Source organism: Thunnus albacares, chromosome 11 (assembly GCF_914725855.1).
Source record: "Thunnus albacares chromosome 11, fThuAlb1.1, whole genome shotgun sequence".
In the NCBI taxonomy this organism is placed as follows: domain Eukaryota; kingdom Metazoa; phylum Chordata; class Actinopteri; order Scombriformes; family Scombridae; genus Thunnus; species Thunnus albacares.
Window position 1 is genome coordinate 10,981,510 of NC_058116.1, and position 12,862 is coordinate 10,994,371.

The following is a 12,862-nucleotide window of genomic DNA, read 5'->3' on the forward strand; positions in this document are numbered from 1 at the left end:
GTCCAATATGTACAGTATTTCATACAGACCACCTTTTCCATCCCAACATCACATCACGGCCTGCAGGAGCCACATTTCAATTGTGCCCCATGTGTTTAGGATTGCCATTCAAATGCAAACCACATACAATTGTTCCTTTATGTGCATTTTACATGTTTTATGTACCGAAATAATACACACTGTCTCAAAATCCACCTCAGAAAAAGACGAAGCCAAAAACATAAACAAGGTATTGGCAAATCTAGTTCCTATGAATATATCTATGCATCCTATGAATGCATAGATATAACAAATGTATATATAATGTACACAGGATGTTGCAAATTGTTTGTCAGAAATCAAAATCTTTGACCTGTAATTCTGTCCATATATAGTAGTGGGTGAATAGGAGTAAAGGTTTCATAATAGACTTCTTTCCATTTGAAACATCCAAATGCATGAATGTCAACCCATTTTTACAAAAACAAGGTTATTATGAGAAAGCTATGTTGCACTACTAGCACAAACCTCAACAAATGCAGCAATACACTCAACACAAGCAGATATCATACAATGTGAAGACTTTTGAACAGTTTTTTTTAATATACTGACATACAAAAAACTGCTTCATCAAATATAGATAGTCTTTCAATCAGAAATTAAACATTCTTATCAAAATGTAATACAAATTTAAACTTCAAGCATTTAAGCAGATTATACTAACCATGTCCTGAGCTTTGAAGTTTTGAATAGCTTATTTGAAAAATGCAACAATTTATAACCATACTATATTTAACCATATATTAACACATATGGAATTATGTAGTAAATCAAAAAGTGTTAAATAAACCAAAATATGTTTCATATTTTAGATTCCTCTTCGCATTTTCTCAACCAGCTTCATGAGTTCATCACCTGGAATGCTTTTCATTTAACAGGGTGCCTTGTCAAAAGTTAATATGTGGAATTTCTTGCCTTCTTAATGCGTTTAAGACTGTCAGTTGTGTTGTGCCAAGGTAGTGTTGGTATACAGCAAATAGCCCTATTCAACTACTGTAGTAATCCATATTATGGCAAGAACCGCTCAACTAAGCAAGGAGCCCATCATTACTTACGACATGAAAGTCAGTCAATCTGGAAAATTTCAAGAGCTTTGAAAGTTTCTTCAAGTACAGTCGCAAAAACCATCAAACGCTATGATGAAACTGGCTTTTATGAGGACCGCTCCAGGAACAGAAGACCGAGAGTTCCCTCTGCTGCAGAGGAGAAGTTCATTAGTCTTACCAGCCTCAGAAAACGCCAATTAACGGCACCTCAGATTAGAGCCTACATCAATGCTTCCCAGAGTTCAAGTAGCAGACACATCTCAACATCAACTGTTCAGAGGAGACTGCATGAATCAGGCCTTTATGGTCAAATCACTGCAAAGAAACCACTACTCAGGGAGACCAATAATAAGAGAGAATTGCTTGAGCTAAGAAACACAAGGAATGGAAATTAGACCAGTGGAAATCTGTACTTTGGTCTGATGAGTCCAAATTTGTGAATTTTGGTTCCAATTGCCGTGTCTTTGTGAGACACAGAGAAGGTGAACGGATGGTATCTGCATGTGTGGTTCCCACCACAAGAATGGCGGAGGAGGTGTGTGGGGGGTTTTTGCTGGTGACACTGTTGGCAATTTATTCAGAATTCATGACACACCTTCCTGTCTGGATTGAGCTTAGTGGGACCATCATTTGTTTTTCAACAGGACAATGACCCAAAACATACCTCCAGTCTATGTTAGGGCTGTTTGACCAAGATGGAGAGTGATGGAGTGCTGCATCAGGTGAGCTGGCCTCCACAATCACCCAACCTAAACCCAACTGAGATGGTTTAGGATGAGTTGGAGCACAGAGTGAAGGAAAAGCTGCCAACAAGTGCTCAGCATATGTGGGAACTCCTTCAAGACTGTTGAAAAAGCACTCCATATGACGACCTCATGAAGCTGGTTGACAGAATGCCAAGAGTGTGCCAAGCTGTCATATTTTACTTTGTTTATAGTTTGTATTATTTATTTAGTTATTTTGTGGTTTTTATGTCTTCAGTATTAATCTACAATGTAGAAAATAGTAAAAAATAAACAAAAAAACATTGAATGAGTAGGTGTATCCAGACTTGTGTGTCCAGACTGTTACTGTATATATAAGATTATCATTGGAATAGATCCACATGCTCAGAAGTATCAATAAAAATGAATTTTAAAAAGATATCAAAGCTTTTCTTACTATATATCTTGTTAGAACTTAAATAGGACTGAAAAGACTGAAAATATAATACTATATAATACCAGATTTTTTTATGTAATATAGAATTGAGTTACTACTGTGTACTGTGTGCAAACTACATAAAATATTTATTAAAGGTTTGTGCTAGTAATGCAACAAAGCCTTCTCAGAACTACCTTTTTTCTTGTATTGACAGGTTCACATACGCTTTTTGTTGTTGTTCCAGGAGAAAAGAAGCATGTTGTGAAACCTACATAACAGAATAATCCACTACCATTTATGGACAGAAATACAATTTCTGACCAATTATGCATTCATAGGATGAACGAGGTCTGCCAATATCTTATTATGTTTTTGGCTTTGGTCTTTTTCTGAGGTGGATTCTGAGACAGTGTGTATTATTTCAGTACTTAAAACTTAAAATGCACATAAAGGAACAATTGTATGTGGTTTGCATTTGAATGGCAATCCTAAACACATGGGGCACAATTGAAATGTGGCTCCTGCAGGCCGTGATGTGATGTTGGGATGGAAAAGGTGGTCTGTATGAAATACTGTACATATTGGACCTGAAAACATTACATTTTCATTTGTTATTTCAATATATGTCGAATTATTACATTTTTAACAAAAAGTTGCCACTAAACTCATAACATAATAACTTACACAAAATGTAATATTTTTTTACATTATGCACTCATCATTTTTATTACATTATTTATGGATTATTACATTATCAGTTTCTACAAGGTCTACAGCACAGACTACTACTTGTAAATTAGATCATAAATTAGATTAGAATTCCTTGTTGGTTTGGCTCTGCACGTGAGATTTTTTGACAATAAGAAAAATACAAAAAATTGCCAGCCTTATCCTTTAAACAAACAAGATACAATGCATTAATTCATGAGATCTAGAGGTACTGGTTGATTTTGTTACCTTTGGACGGAACCAGGCAGCTAGTCGATCTTCTCTTGTAACTCTTGTCAAGAAAGTGAACAAGCCTTTTTACCAAAACGCAGAACTATTCCTTCGAACTCATTTGTTTATCAGAATTTTGCACCAGACAGTGAAGTCTCTAATATGACCGTGTTAACAGCAGACAATAGAGCCAAATAGAATTCAGACAGTCAGACACTCCTCCATGTACTGGTTTTAATCTTAATGACAGTGTATGTCTGGGCTTTGTGGTGTTATGGTAGCACTAATGTTGTGTAATTAAACTAACTTGCCCCTCAATGCCCATCCCCAGTCTTCACCACACCTCCACTCTTCTTTCTCTGCCCTAACATCACACCACTACTGCTGTGAAGACTAGCTCGCCTCTTTCTTTGTTTCTGTCTTTCTTGCAGTCCGTGTCTATCTCTCTCATTCTCCTTGCCTTGCTCTCTGCGAGCACTTGTGCTAGCACGGCAGTTTGGACGATGGTCTGGGTATAGCGGGTGTGTGTCAAACAGCACCTTCCCTCTGAGGAAAAATGCACAGGGAGGGCTGCAGGAGGAGGAGGGGGAGGAGGAGGAGGAGGAGGAGGAGGAGGAGGAGGAGTGAGGTGGGGGGCACACACACTCACACACATAGCACAAACACACATACACTGCATGGTGATGTCATCTAAAATGACATCATCCCATGGAGGGGAGCCAAGGGACCTGATGGGTTAGCATCCTCCAGTGAGTAAAGGGAGAGAGTGAGAAGGAGACAGAGAGAGAGAGGAAGACTTAAATAAAGAGAAAGGAGAAAAAAAAAGAATGGACAATGTAAGAGAGACAATGACTGTGATCTGAATTTTCATTGTTTGTTTTCTACATGAATGCTTCTTGTTCTCATAATCTTTGATGCAGCCACACGTCTCTTTTAGAAATACTTGCTTCATTTCCATTTGCAGGTGTTACCGTCCTGAGGGAAGTATGCATGAGTGCAGCTAAAGTGCAGCTAGAGTGCAAGTGAATCAATACCAGTGAGCTAATACACACACATTATACACACAAGCATATTATCTACACACACATACAAGTACATGTATCTCAGTAGTATATGTGGAGTGTATGAACACATGCTTTATGCACAGCAATGCATATATACACGTGGACACATGGACATGCATGGTCTCACAAATAAACACACTCTCACACACACTGGGTGCTTAGCATGGACACCTGTGTCTCTGCGTGTTTCCATTGTTGTCCACTTGGCTGTGCTGTGCTCCACACTGTGCTCCCGGCATGCCTGCCATCTGAAACCAGACACCTATGGACCAGCATCCTGCCCGAGCGATACACTGCTCCTTCTCTGGAGCCACTGCCGATGCTGAGGACATTCCACTTGGCACACACTGATGTATTCTTTGTAAAAAAAAAATAAAAATAAAAAAAAAATCCATTTATTTATTGCTGTGATAGCAAAATTGTGATTGTGCCCACTTTTCTTCGTAGCTGGTCATATCTTTCAAATACTTTGATGAATTGCCCCTAACACTCAGTGTTTCCTTTTAAGACGGTGTCTTAGATCAGATGAAAGCTGGTCTTTCTAATACATGATGATTCAATCTTTCTTATCGCTCACTGCTGTCAGTGGCAAACTGACTCAACAGTATAAATAGAGAGGCATGCAGTGTGGAACAGAGAGGAGCAGGGATGAGAGATAGGAAGGGAATGAGGGAGGGCTCGTCGTGATGTGAGGGTGTGAGTCCACACAATGGAGGAAAATTTTGGTCATTCACAATCAAACAAAATAACCAGCAAAGATGAAGCTGGGATATTATCTGTTTTGCCCTGACTGGCATCTATTCTTGACAGGATTATTACTCACAGCCATTAATGTGATGCAAGCTTTTGACGGCCTTCTACTTTTTCACAGTCTCATCAAGTCCACAGACGTCTGTGTAACTTTTGTTTCGGTGCAATAACTTGTGTTCAACTACGTTAACAAGATAGGTACGCTAGGAACAGAGAAGAGGAAGCAGGTTATTTTAGTGTTTACTTCCCCTTTATCTCCCTTCACTTTGTGTACTGTTTTGTTGGAATGATAGCTTGCAGTCTATCTCATTCCTGATTTTAAAAAAATACAGCACATGTCATGCAGACTATCTGATAAACAGAGTGAGTTAATAATTCACAACCACTGACATGCATTTATACACATGGTGTACATAATGCATGAACAACACTCAGGTCTCTCTCACACACACACAGCATGTTTAAATCTAAATTAAGCTTTTGAGGTTAAAGTGATCATCAAAATGTTAATGTTTATATAAATCAGGGCAAACTGCACTGCCATCACCACAAACACACAGGCTATTTTTGGTCTTACTCAGTTTATCTGTACCCAGTCCAATCTCCATCCACTCTTTCCTACTTTCTTTCTTTTCTCTGTATATTGGTATATATTGGTATGGCAACATTGGCACAGGCCCACTCCTACTCTCTTCCGATCTTAGTCATAGGCCTCACTCATGAGGCACCAGCTGAAGCCCTCCAAACAGTTGATACGTTTGATCACTTCTGTGTGTTTCCTCTCGCCGCCTTTGTTGCTCTTGCACGCGCATGCTGACCACATGCAAATGGAGCCCAAACCCGGCTCTCAACTAAGAGTAAAGAGGAAACAGGATTCAATTTGTCTCCTCGTATTATCCGGTTCTTCAGGTAGGTTCGGTTTGCATGCATCTGACTAATGGTTTGCCTTTGTAGGTCAAGAGAAAGGGAACATATACTGTTGTGATTAGCCATTGTATTCAGGTGTTTGGCTCAGGTCGCTTGTTGATTCCCATTGTGCTGAGCGGGAAGGGACAGGGAACTTATTACAGGAACTCTTGCTATCCCTGTGGACACCAGCCCATAAGCTCTCTGTGAATATAGGACACATTTTGTGCATACAATTGTGTTGCACTGAGTGTGTACATATGTGACTTCCTGTCAGCTTGTCAGGTTATGCTATCTACATTATATAACCCTACGAGATACAAGATAACAAGTGAATGTTGACGATTCAAACTGTTTCATTTGCTTCTAGTTCAATACTCTCTTTATAGTTCTCTATACTTGAATCAGTCTCCTTACAGTTACACATTTCAGACACTTCCATCCTCATGAAGAAATCTGAGCCACATGACCTCTGTTTTAGAGGCTAAGGGGTTGCCCGTGAGCTTTTCTATTGAGATTATGTTGATGGGGTTTAAGGCGCAGTGGGATCTGACCCCCAGTGATTCATGTGAAAGCCTGAGGATCTCTGTCAGAGCCCTGCTGGTTGTTCCAAGAGAGGGAGAAATGATTACAGCAACTAATAACTGTTTCAGTGTACATATGGGCATGTTAATGTTGTTTTAAGACAGGCTTGGAAAAAACGGCTGGTAACAAGGCCTTCACTGTAAGACTCACCACTGACATCTTCCCAAGGGACACTTTAACAGAGGTATTATTTTGTTTTATGCTCTGTTCGATCACTGTATATTCCTGACAATCACCTTTTCTTTACTCTTGTGTCTAATTTTGGTCAACTTGTTCCTTTTCTATGAACTTCCATTACAATGTACTTCATTTAGGCTACTGCACTTTATTTGTTCTGTAAAGCACTTCAGAAAAATGCTTATTAAATCCAGTTTGTCATGTATCTTACTGAAGCTGCACCGTTAAATGCACCCTACTGCTTTATATTATGGCACAGACTGTAACTGACTGAACGCTTCTGCACGCTAAACATTTCTGAATGTAAGTTGTGACAGAGACAAAGATGGGAAGAGAATAGGGAGACCTTTGAACTTAGGCAGGCAATTTGCCATTAAAAAGTATAATTGGAGGGGTCCAGTGAAGGGCTCAATGTACTCTCAGCCCACTCCCAACTAAATGGCCAACGGTTTATTTAAGTGACAAATAGGTCAAACAGTCTCTAATTATCCCTCAATCGAAGGCAAGGATTTTCTTCTCCTGCTTTTTTTTTTTCTCCTTTTCTTTCCTGTGTGAGAGAGCAGCATCGTTCCAACTCACCAACCAGCGGTCTCTGTTGACCTAGTTCTGCTCTGGACACCGGGTGCTTTACAAGTAACAGGCCTCACCCGCTGTCTCCTCTCCTGGGCCCGTAGACACACAAGCCAGGATGTAAACATATAAACTCAGAGAGAAGCTCTACACACTCACATCTATAACCTCTCTGACGTTTTACCCATCAGGTTAATTGAGTGAACAACATTGATCTTGGATGTGTCCCCAGCTGACAAGGATAACATTGACAGTGACAGTGATGATGTTTTTAATGCTGGCAGTGCATTTTCTGTCTATAACATGCACTGAAAGCATGTGAAGTGTGTCCTGCAATTGTCAAGATATTGGAGATTTAAATGTAATTTATAGGAAAATCACAGTCACTCTGAAGCCATAAGATGCAGGGAAGTAAGTTCACTTTCACTTCACTGATGACTAAACTGAAGCTGAGACTAATATTGGGCTGTTATTAACATGAATATTACATTAAATCTGTTTTGTGGGCACTGAGTCTGTATATCTAAACAGATTGTTTAAGAGACATATTTTATTTATTCTATTTATCACATTTCCACTAGTCATATCACTGCAGTACTAACCTAAAAAACCTTGCTGAAATGCTGAGACGCTGAAATGATGTGTATCAGTGTGCCATGCGCACGTGTTGTTACACATACACCACACAAACTGCTGAGTTTTTCGTTTTGAATCATGTAGATTCCTCCCACACAATATGATCTTTCAGTTGCTCCTCAGTGTCCTCATATTCTAAATATCTGAACCAAGTCTTTTTTTTAAAAAATTTTTAAGGTGTGGTGTTTTAAACTACCCTTTTATGCGCGTGACTGAGCCCCTGGTGTACTGAAAACGCTTCAGATAGATAATCGATTACAAAGTCGAATCTAGAAAATTTTGTAAACAGCTGCGTCAAAGCGCAGTGCGCAGGGAGGGGGGATTTGGACACAGTCGCTTTATCTTTGGTTGCTTTTAACATCCACTCAAAGATTGAGGAGGTACAATATTTATCGTCCTTATTGATCCATCTCTCAAATTCAAATTTAAGTACACTTAATTTGCATGAAAGGATATTAACTATTGATTGCAAAAGCAAGTATGTGAAACAGGCCGGACCAAATATCAGCCATCCAGCGCTTCATCTCCTTTTTACTTGATACTTTCAGAGAGGAGAGGTCTGTCCTGGTGTATGTGCGACTTGGAGTTCATCAAAAAGTTCATAAAAGTGTTCATAGTTCATAAAAGTTCATAAAAGATGCATTTTATGCACATCGGTCTTGTATTTTCAGTAAGTCAGCAGTCAAGTGTTAAAGCACAAAAACAGAAAGACACACAGATAGAGAGAGAGAGAGAGAGAGAGAGAGAGAGAGAGAGAGAGAGTGCGCGGCAAACTTACACAAACTTCCTGAATCAACTGTTGTAGGATAAGAGGAACCTGCATGTTTCAAAGTAGAAATGATAAAAAAATCCTCTCCTCAACAACTTTTGGCGCCCTCACTGCAGTCTTGTACTTCATCGGTGACCTTAAAGGGGAACCGCAGCCCATCAGATTATAGCGCCTGATTACTGTTTCGTGTTTGCATTCTGACTGTGCATCAGCCCACACACCGGGCAAATATTCAAATACTGCTGCATAACTGTGAGAGTGACACTCCCAAAAACACACAAAAACACACTCAGAGAGAGAGGGAGAGAGAGAAAACAATTCAAGTTAGTTTTCAGCTGTGTCAGATTATCAGTTTTATTTGCGCACGGGAACCTAAGTGTAGGTTACTAGTTATATACAGTCAATATGTGTAAATAATAGCATACAGGCCTACACTGGGAGACAGTTTTATTATGTATTTAAGACTTGTCACTCTGGTTTTCGATGTAAATCAACCCTCAAAGTTTTCCGGATTTAACTTAAAGTAAAAGAGTGCGTTATTCCTGTCAAAATCAACTAAAAGAATATGTTTAAAATGTGTTTATGAAGATTTAATATTTGTAGCTTTGCCAAAGGTTGCTGATATCGAACGGTGATCATCTAATTGGATAATTAAGTCCCATGTCTAATCAAAGCTTTTGTTTGGCCAAAAGAAAAAAAAAAGTTATTCTATGAGACAAACCGCAGACAGTTTCAATATTTCATCAAACAATCAACATTAATATTTACGTATCCACACGCACAGCAAACACTGAAAACATTTTCCTTGATACATCCGAGTAGATTTCTTATTTAAGACTGCAAACTTGCTCTGGAAATACTTGATAATTGGTGCAAGTGAAATAGGCATTGGATTTTTTTTTCTTTTTCATATTATATTTTGTTTTATGCCAGTACATATATTACACTTTAATTATCAGTGTAGCAACAAACAAGACATCTGCAGCCCACGCCTTATGACAGACTGACCTGTGACGCATGGTTTGAGAGAGAGAGAGAAAGCATTGGACTCTTTAAAACTTGAGGTTTAAAATATACTTACCTCTTCATTTAAGAAGTGGTGGTGCAGTGCTTGCTGGACGATAAGGACGTTGACGGTGAGGCTACAAGTAACCTTTTAAAATCATGCTTCTGATAACAAGCAGCAGTTTTTACGCTCTGGCCATCGACCGTACAGGCTTTTACTTGGATGGAGGCTTCATTCCCTTTTCTTTACACTCTGAGGAGGAGATGGATGGACAAACTGTGCATTTTTTTTTCTACTGAACAAACTACTGAAATCCCATTTGCTTTATGTGGCCTCTAAAGAGTTTTACACGTGTGTTCAGTGTATTTTACGCACGCAGACTATGAGTATAGTGTTTTTTCTCCAAGCCACTTAATTATACTCTCTGTACACTCAGCCTGCGAGGCTATAGGCTTATTGTGGAGTTGCTTTTGCAAAAAAATTCCTAAAGCTATCCTCTACATGCCTTCATTTTTATGTAACTGGTCACCAGTAAATTTCACAAAGCTTTAAAGGGGTTTTGTACATGGCTGAAACTATACAGGCCTACTGTGTATGTGTAGCTTATCTCGTATGGCATCGTTTTATAGATGCTCTTGGTTCATTAGTTGTGATGAAGCTGGCACACTTATCAGACGTGTCTTCTTTTTTTTTTAGTTAATCTGCAGTCTTTGAAATTCACTTCCTTTTCACTATAATCTGCAGCCCTTTATCGTGCCAAATATTTTGTCACAGCCTTTCGCGCTGTGAGGTCAAAATATTTTCAAGGGCATTTAGAAGCTGAAGTCACTTGCTGATTTTCATTTGTTACAAAACTGATCTAAACTGGGGTTTTTTTTATGAAGCATGTGTTGTCAGGCTGGATGGAGGGAGAGGGGCGTCTTGATGGTGACTTCACTGACACCAACAACTTCCTGACGCAACGCTACTGTAACAGCGGCGGGGAAACAGGGAGCTCACCTTTTTATCCGATGAACATGATCCTATTTCTACATATAGCCGTCTCAGTTCTCCCTCCCCTCGGTTCCAAGAACAGCGACGGGCTCCTTACACCAAAGAGTCTGTTTATCAGTTTTTACAACATAAAAAAACACTTCGTTACACTACTTGTTGCGTTGCTTTACGGTCCTGTCGTTGCCACCAGGAAGCAAATAATCAAATAACCTGCCTTGTAAGTGATGTTCAAATTTTCCATCTTTTGGTTTATAACGTGTGCTTCCATCCAGAGAAAGTCAACTTTTACGCCATCTATAACCTGTGACAGACAGCGAGTAACCTGCAGAGAAATAATGGATGGAGAGGATAATTTCTCAACTTCAGTCCAAGGTTAAGGTTGAAGGAAAGGTGAATTCTTTGAAAAGATTTTTGAGTGTAAGAGAGTTGCAAGTTTCTATACTCCTACTCGTTGTTGGGGAAGCGGTAGTAACGCGTTACTGAGCGTCTCGTTACCGCCCTGCGCTGTCCGGGAACTAGCAGAGTTTGAAGTCGAAAGGCGTAGGCTGAATGCGTTCTCGTTTTGAAGACTCCGGCTCGGTGAAGTAATATAAGGGAAGCATATGAACGCAACAGAAAGCAATGAAGGAAGCCTGTATGCGATTCGGAATCTGTAGTTCTGTAAAGATATCCAAGTTACCGAGCCGGGCTATGCAAATGTCTCCGTTCCTATGCGCGCACTGGACGCACAGACTAGTAGCCTGATCTTGGGTAGCCTATCGGACCCGGGCACCGTGTACTGTGTAGCTTTTCCACTTCACATTGAAGGGATGCTGGTCGTCCCAGACACGTGAGCTGAGCTGATGAGACGACTTTATCGCGGATTTGGATGAGGGGTTTTCTGTGCGTTAATGGCCAGGCGTGCGAACTAGGCTATAGTGCGCTCAGATGTGAGTGTGTGTATGTCTGTGTGTGTGTGTGTGTGTGTGTGTGTGTGTGTGTGTGTGTGTGTGTGTGTGTGTTTGTGTGTGTGTGTGTGTGTGTGTGTGTGTGTGTGTGTGTGTGTGTGTGTGTGTGTTTTTCTTTCTCTCTCTCGGTCGCTCTGTGTATCCACCGCTCCGCCTCCCCCTTTTCGCAACATTGACGCAACCAAAAATACTGGAACAAAAGAAACAACTTCCTTGAAGCTTTGCTGAAACTGCACTTAGTCGGAGAATGGAAGCTTGTTGTCAACTTGCCTGGATAGAAATGTCGAGGTGAGGGTGTCACCAGCGGCCGGCTGGCAGCGAGAGAGATGCAGTCGATCACTCCTGAACGCATCCAGGCGATCCAGTAAGTGCCATTAAACATTCAGTGGAGTAATTTCAACTTTTGTTGTGTGACCTCCTGACTAGTTGAGTTTGCCGTTCAGTGTCAGTCACTACACAAAAAAATAAAGTCGTTTTGGTCGATGCTCTGCGACACTGGACACAAAGTAAAGTCTCTTTAAGGTAATGCTGTCGAACTGACGAGGTAATATAACTTATAGGCCTATCCTTATTCATTGTGGAGGATGGCGATGTGCATGAGGTTTTCAAAATGACAAGTTTGTACTCTTTTTCAAACAATTTGACATTTGGGAGCCATTGACAATGAGGCTTTATCCACAGTGCTGTCAAAGGTTTAGTCCGCGTAATGTGGAAGAGAAATCAGTGTATATGAGGTGAATGTAGACAACCACTAATCGAGTAAACATAAATAGGCTGTGCATTGACAAGTCTTCAACACCAGTTTATTATTTGTTATTCATGCAGCACCCTTGAGCAGTCGCCGGTTGCATGAAGAGCCCGGTGATCGACAAACATGTCCACAACAGGAGCTGTGCGAGATTTTTTATTATTATTATTAAAAAGCCTGCATGTGGTGTCGTCTTTTTAGGTGATCTGTTTAACTTTGCTTTGAGGTTCAATCCGCAGTTTGGGCGGACGAGCACTGTGCTTTGTCGCGTCGGTGTTTTCACTGCATGAACAAAGGACTGGATGGAGTAGTCGGCACAGAGCGTCGGTGGAGAGCAGGCGGGCTGTTTACAATAATAACACGATCGGGGTGACGTCAGGTGACTGACAGCCGCCTCGGCCAACGGGGAGGCCGCTTAGCCATCAGCAACACGCTATATTTGGAAAGTGGTTACATCATCCAGGTACAACAGAGGACTGTTGAGGGAGGGACTTCCGCAGGAATTCTCAATTTGTAGTCCAGAAACAAGACAATGAATAGATTA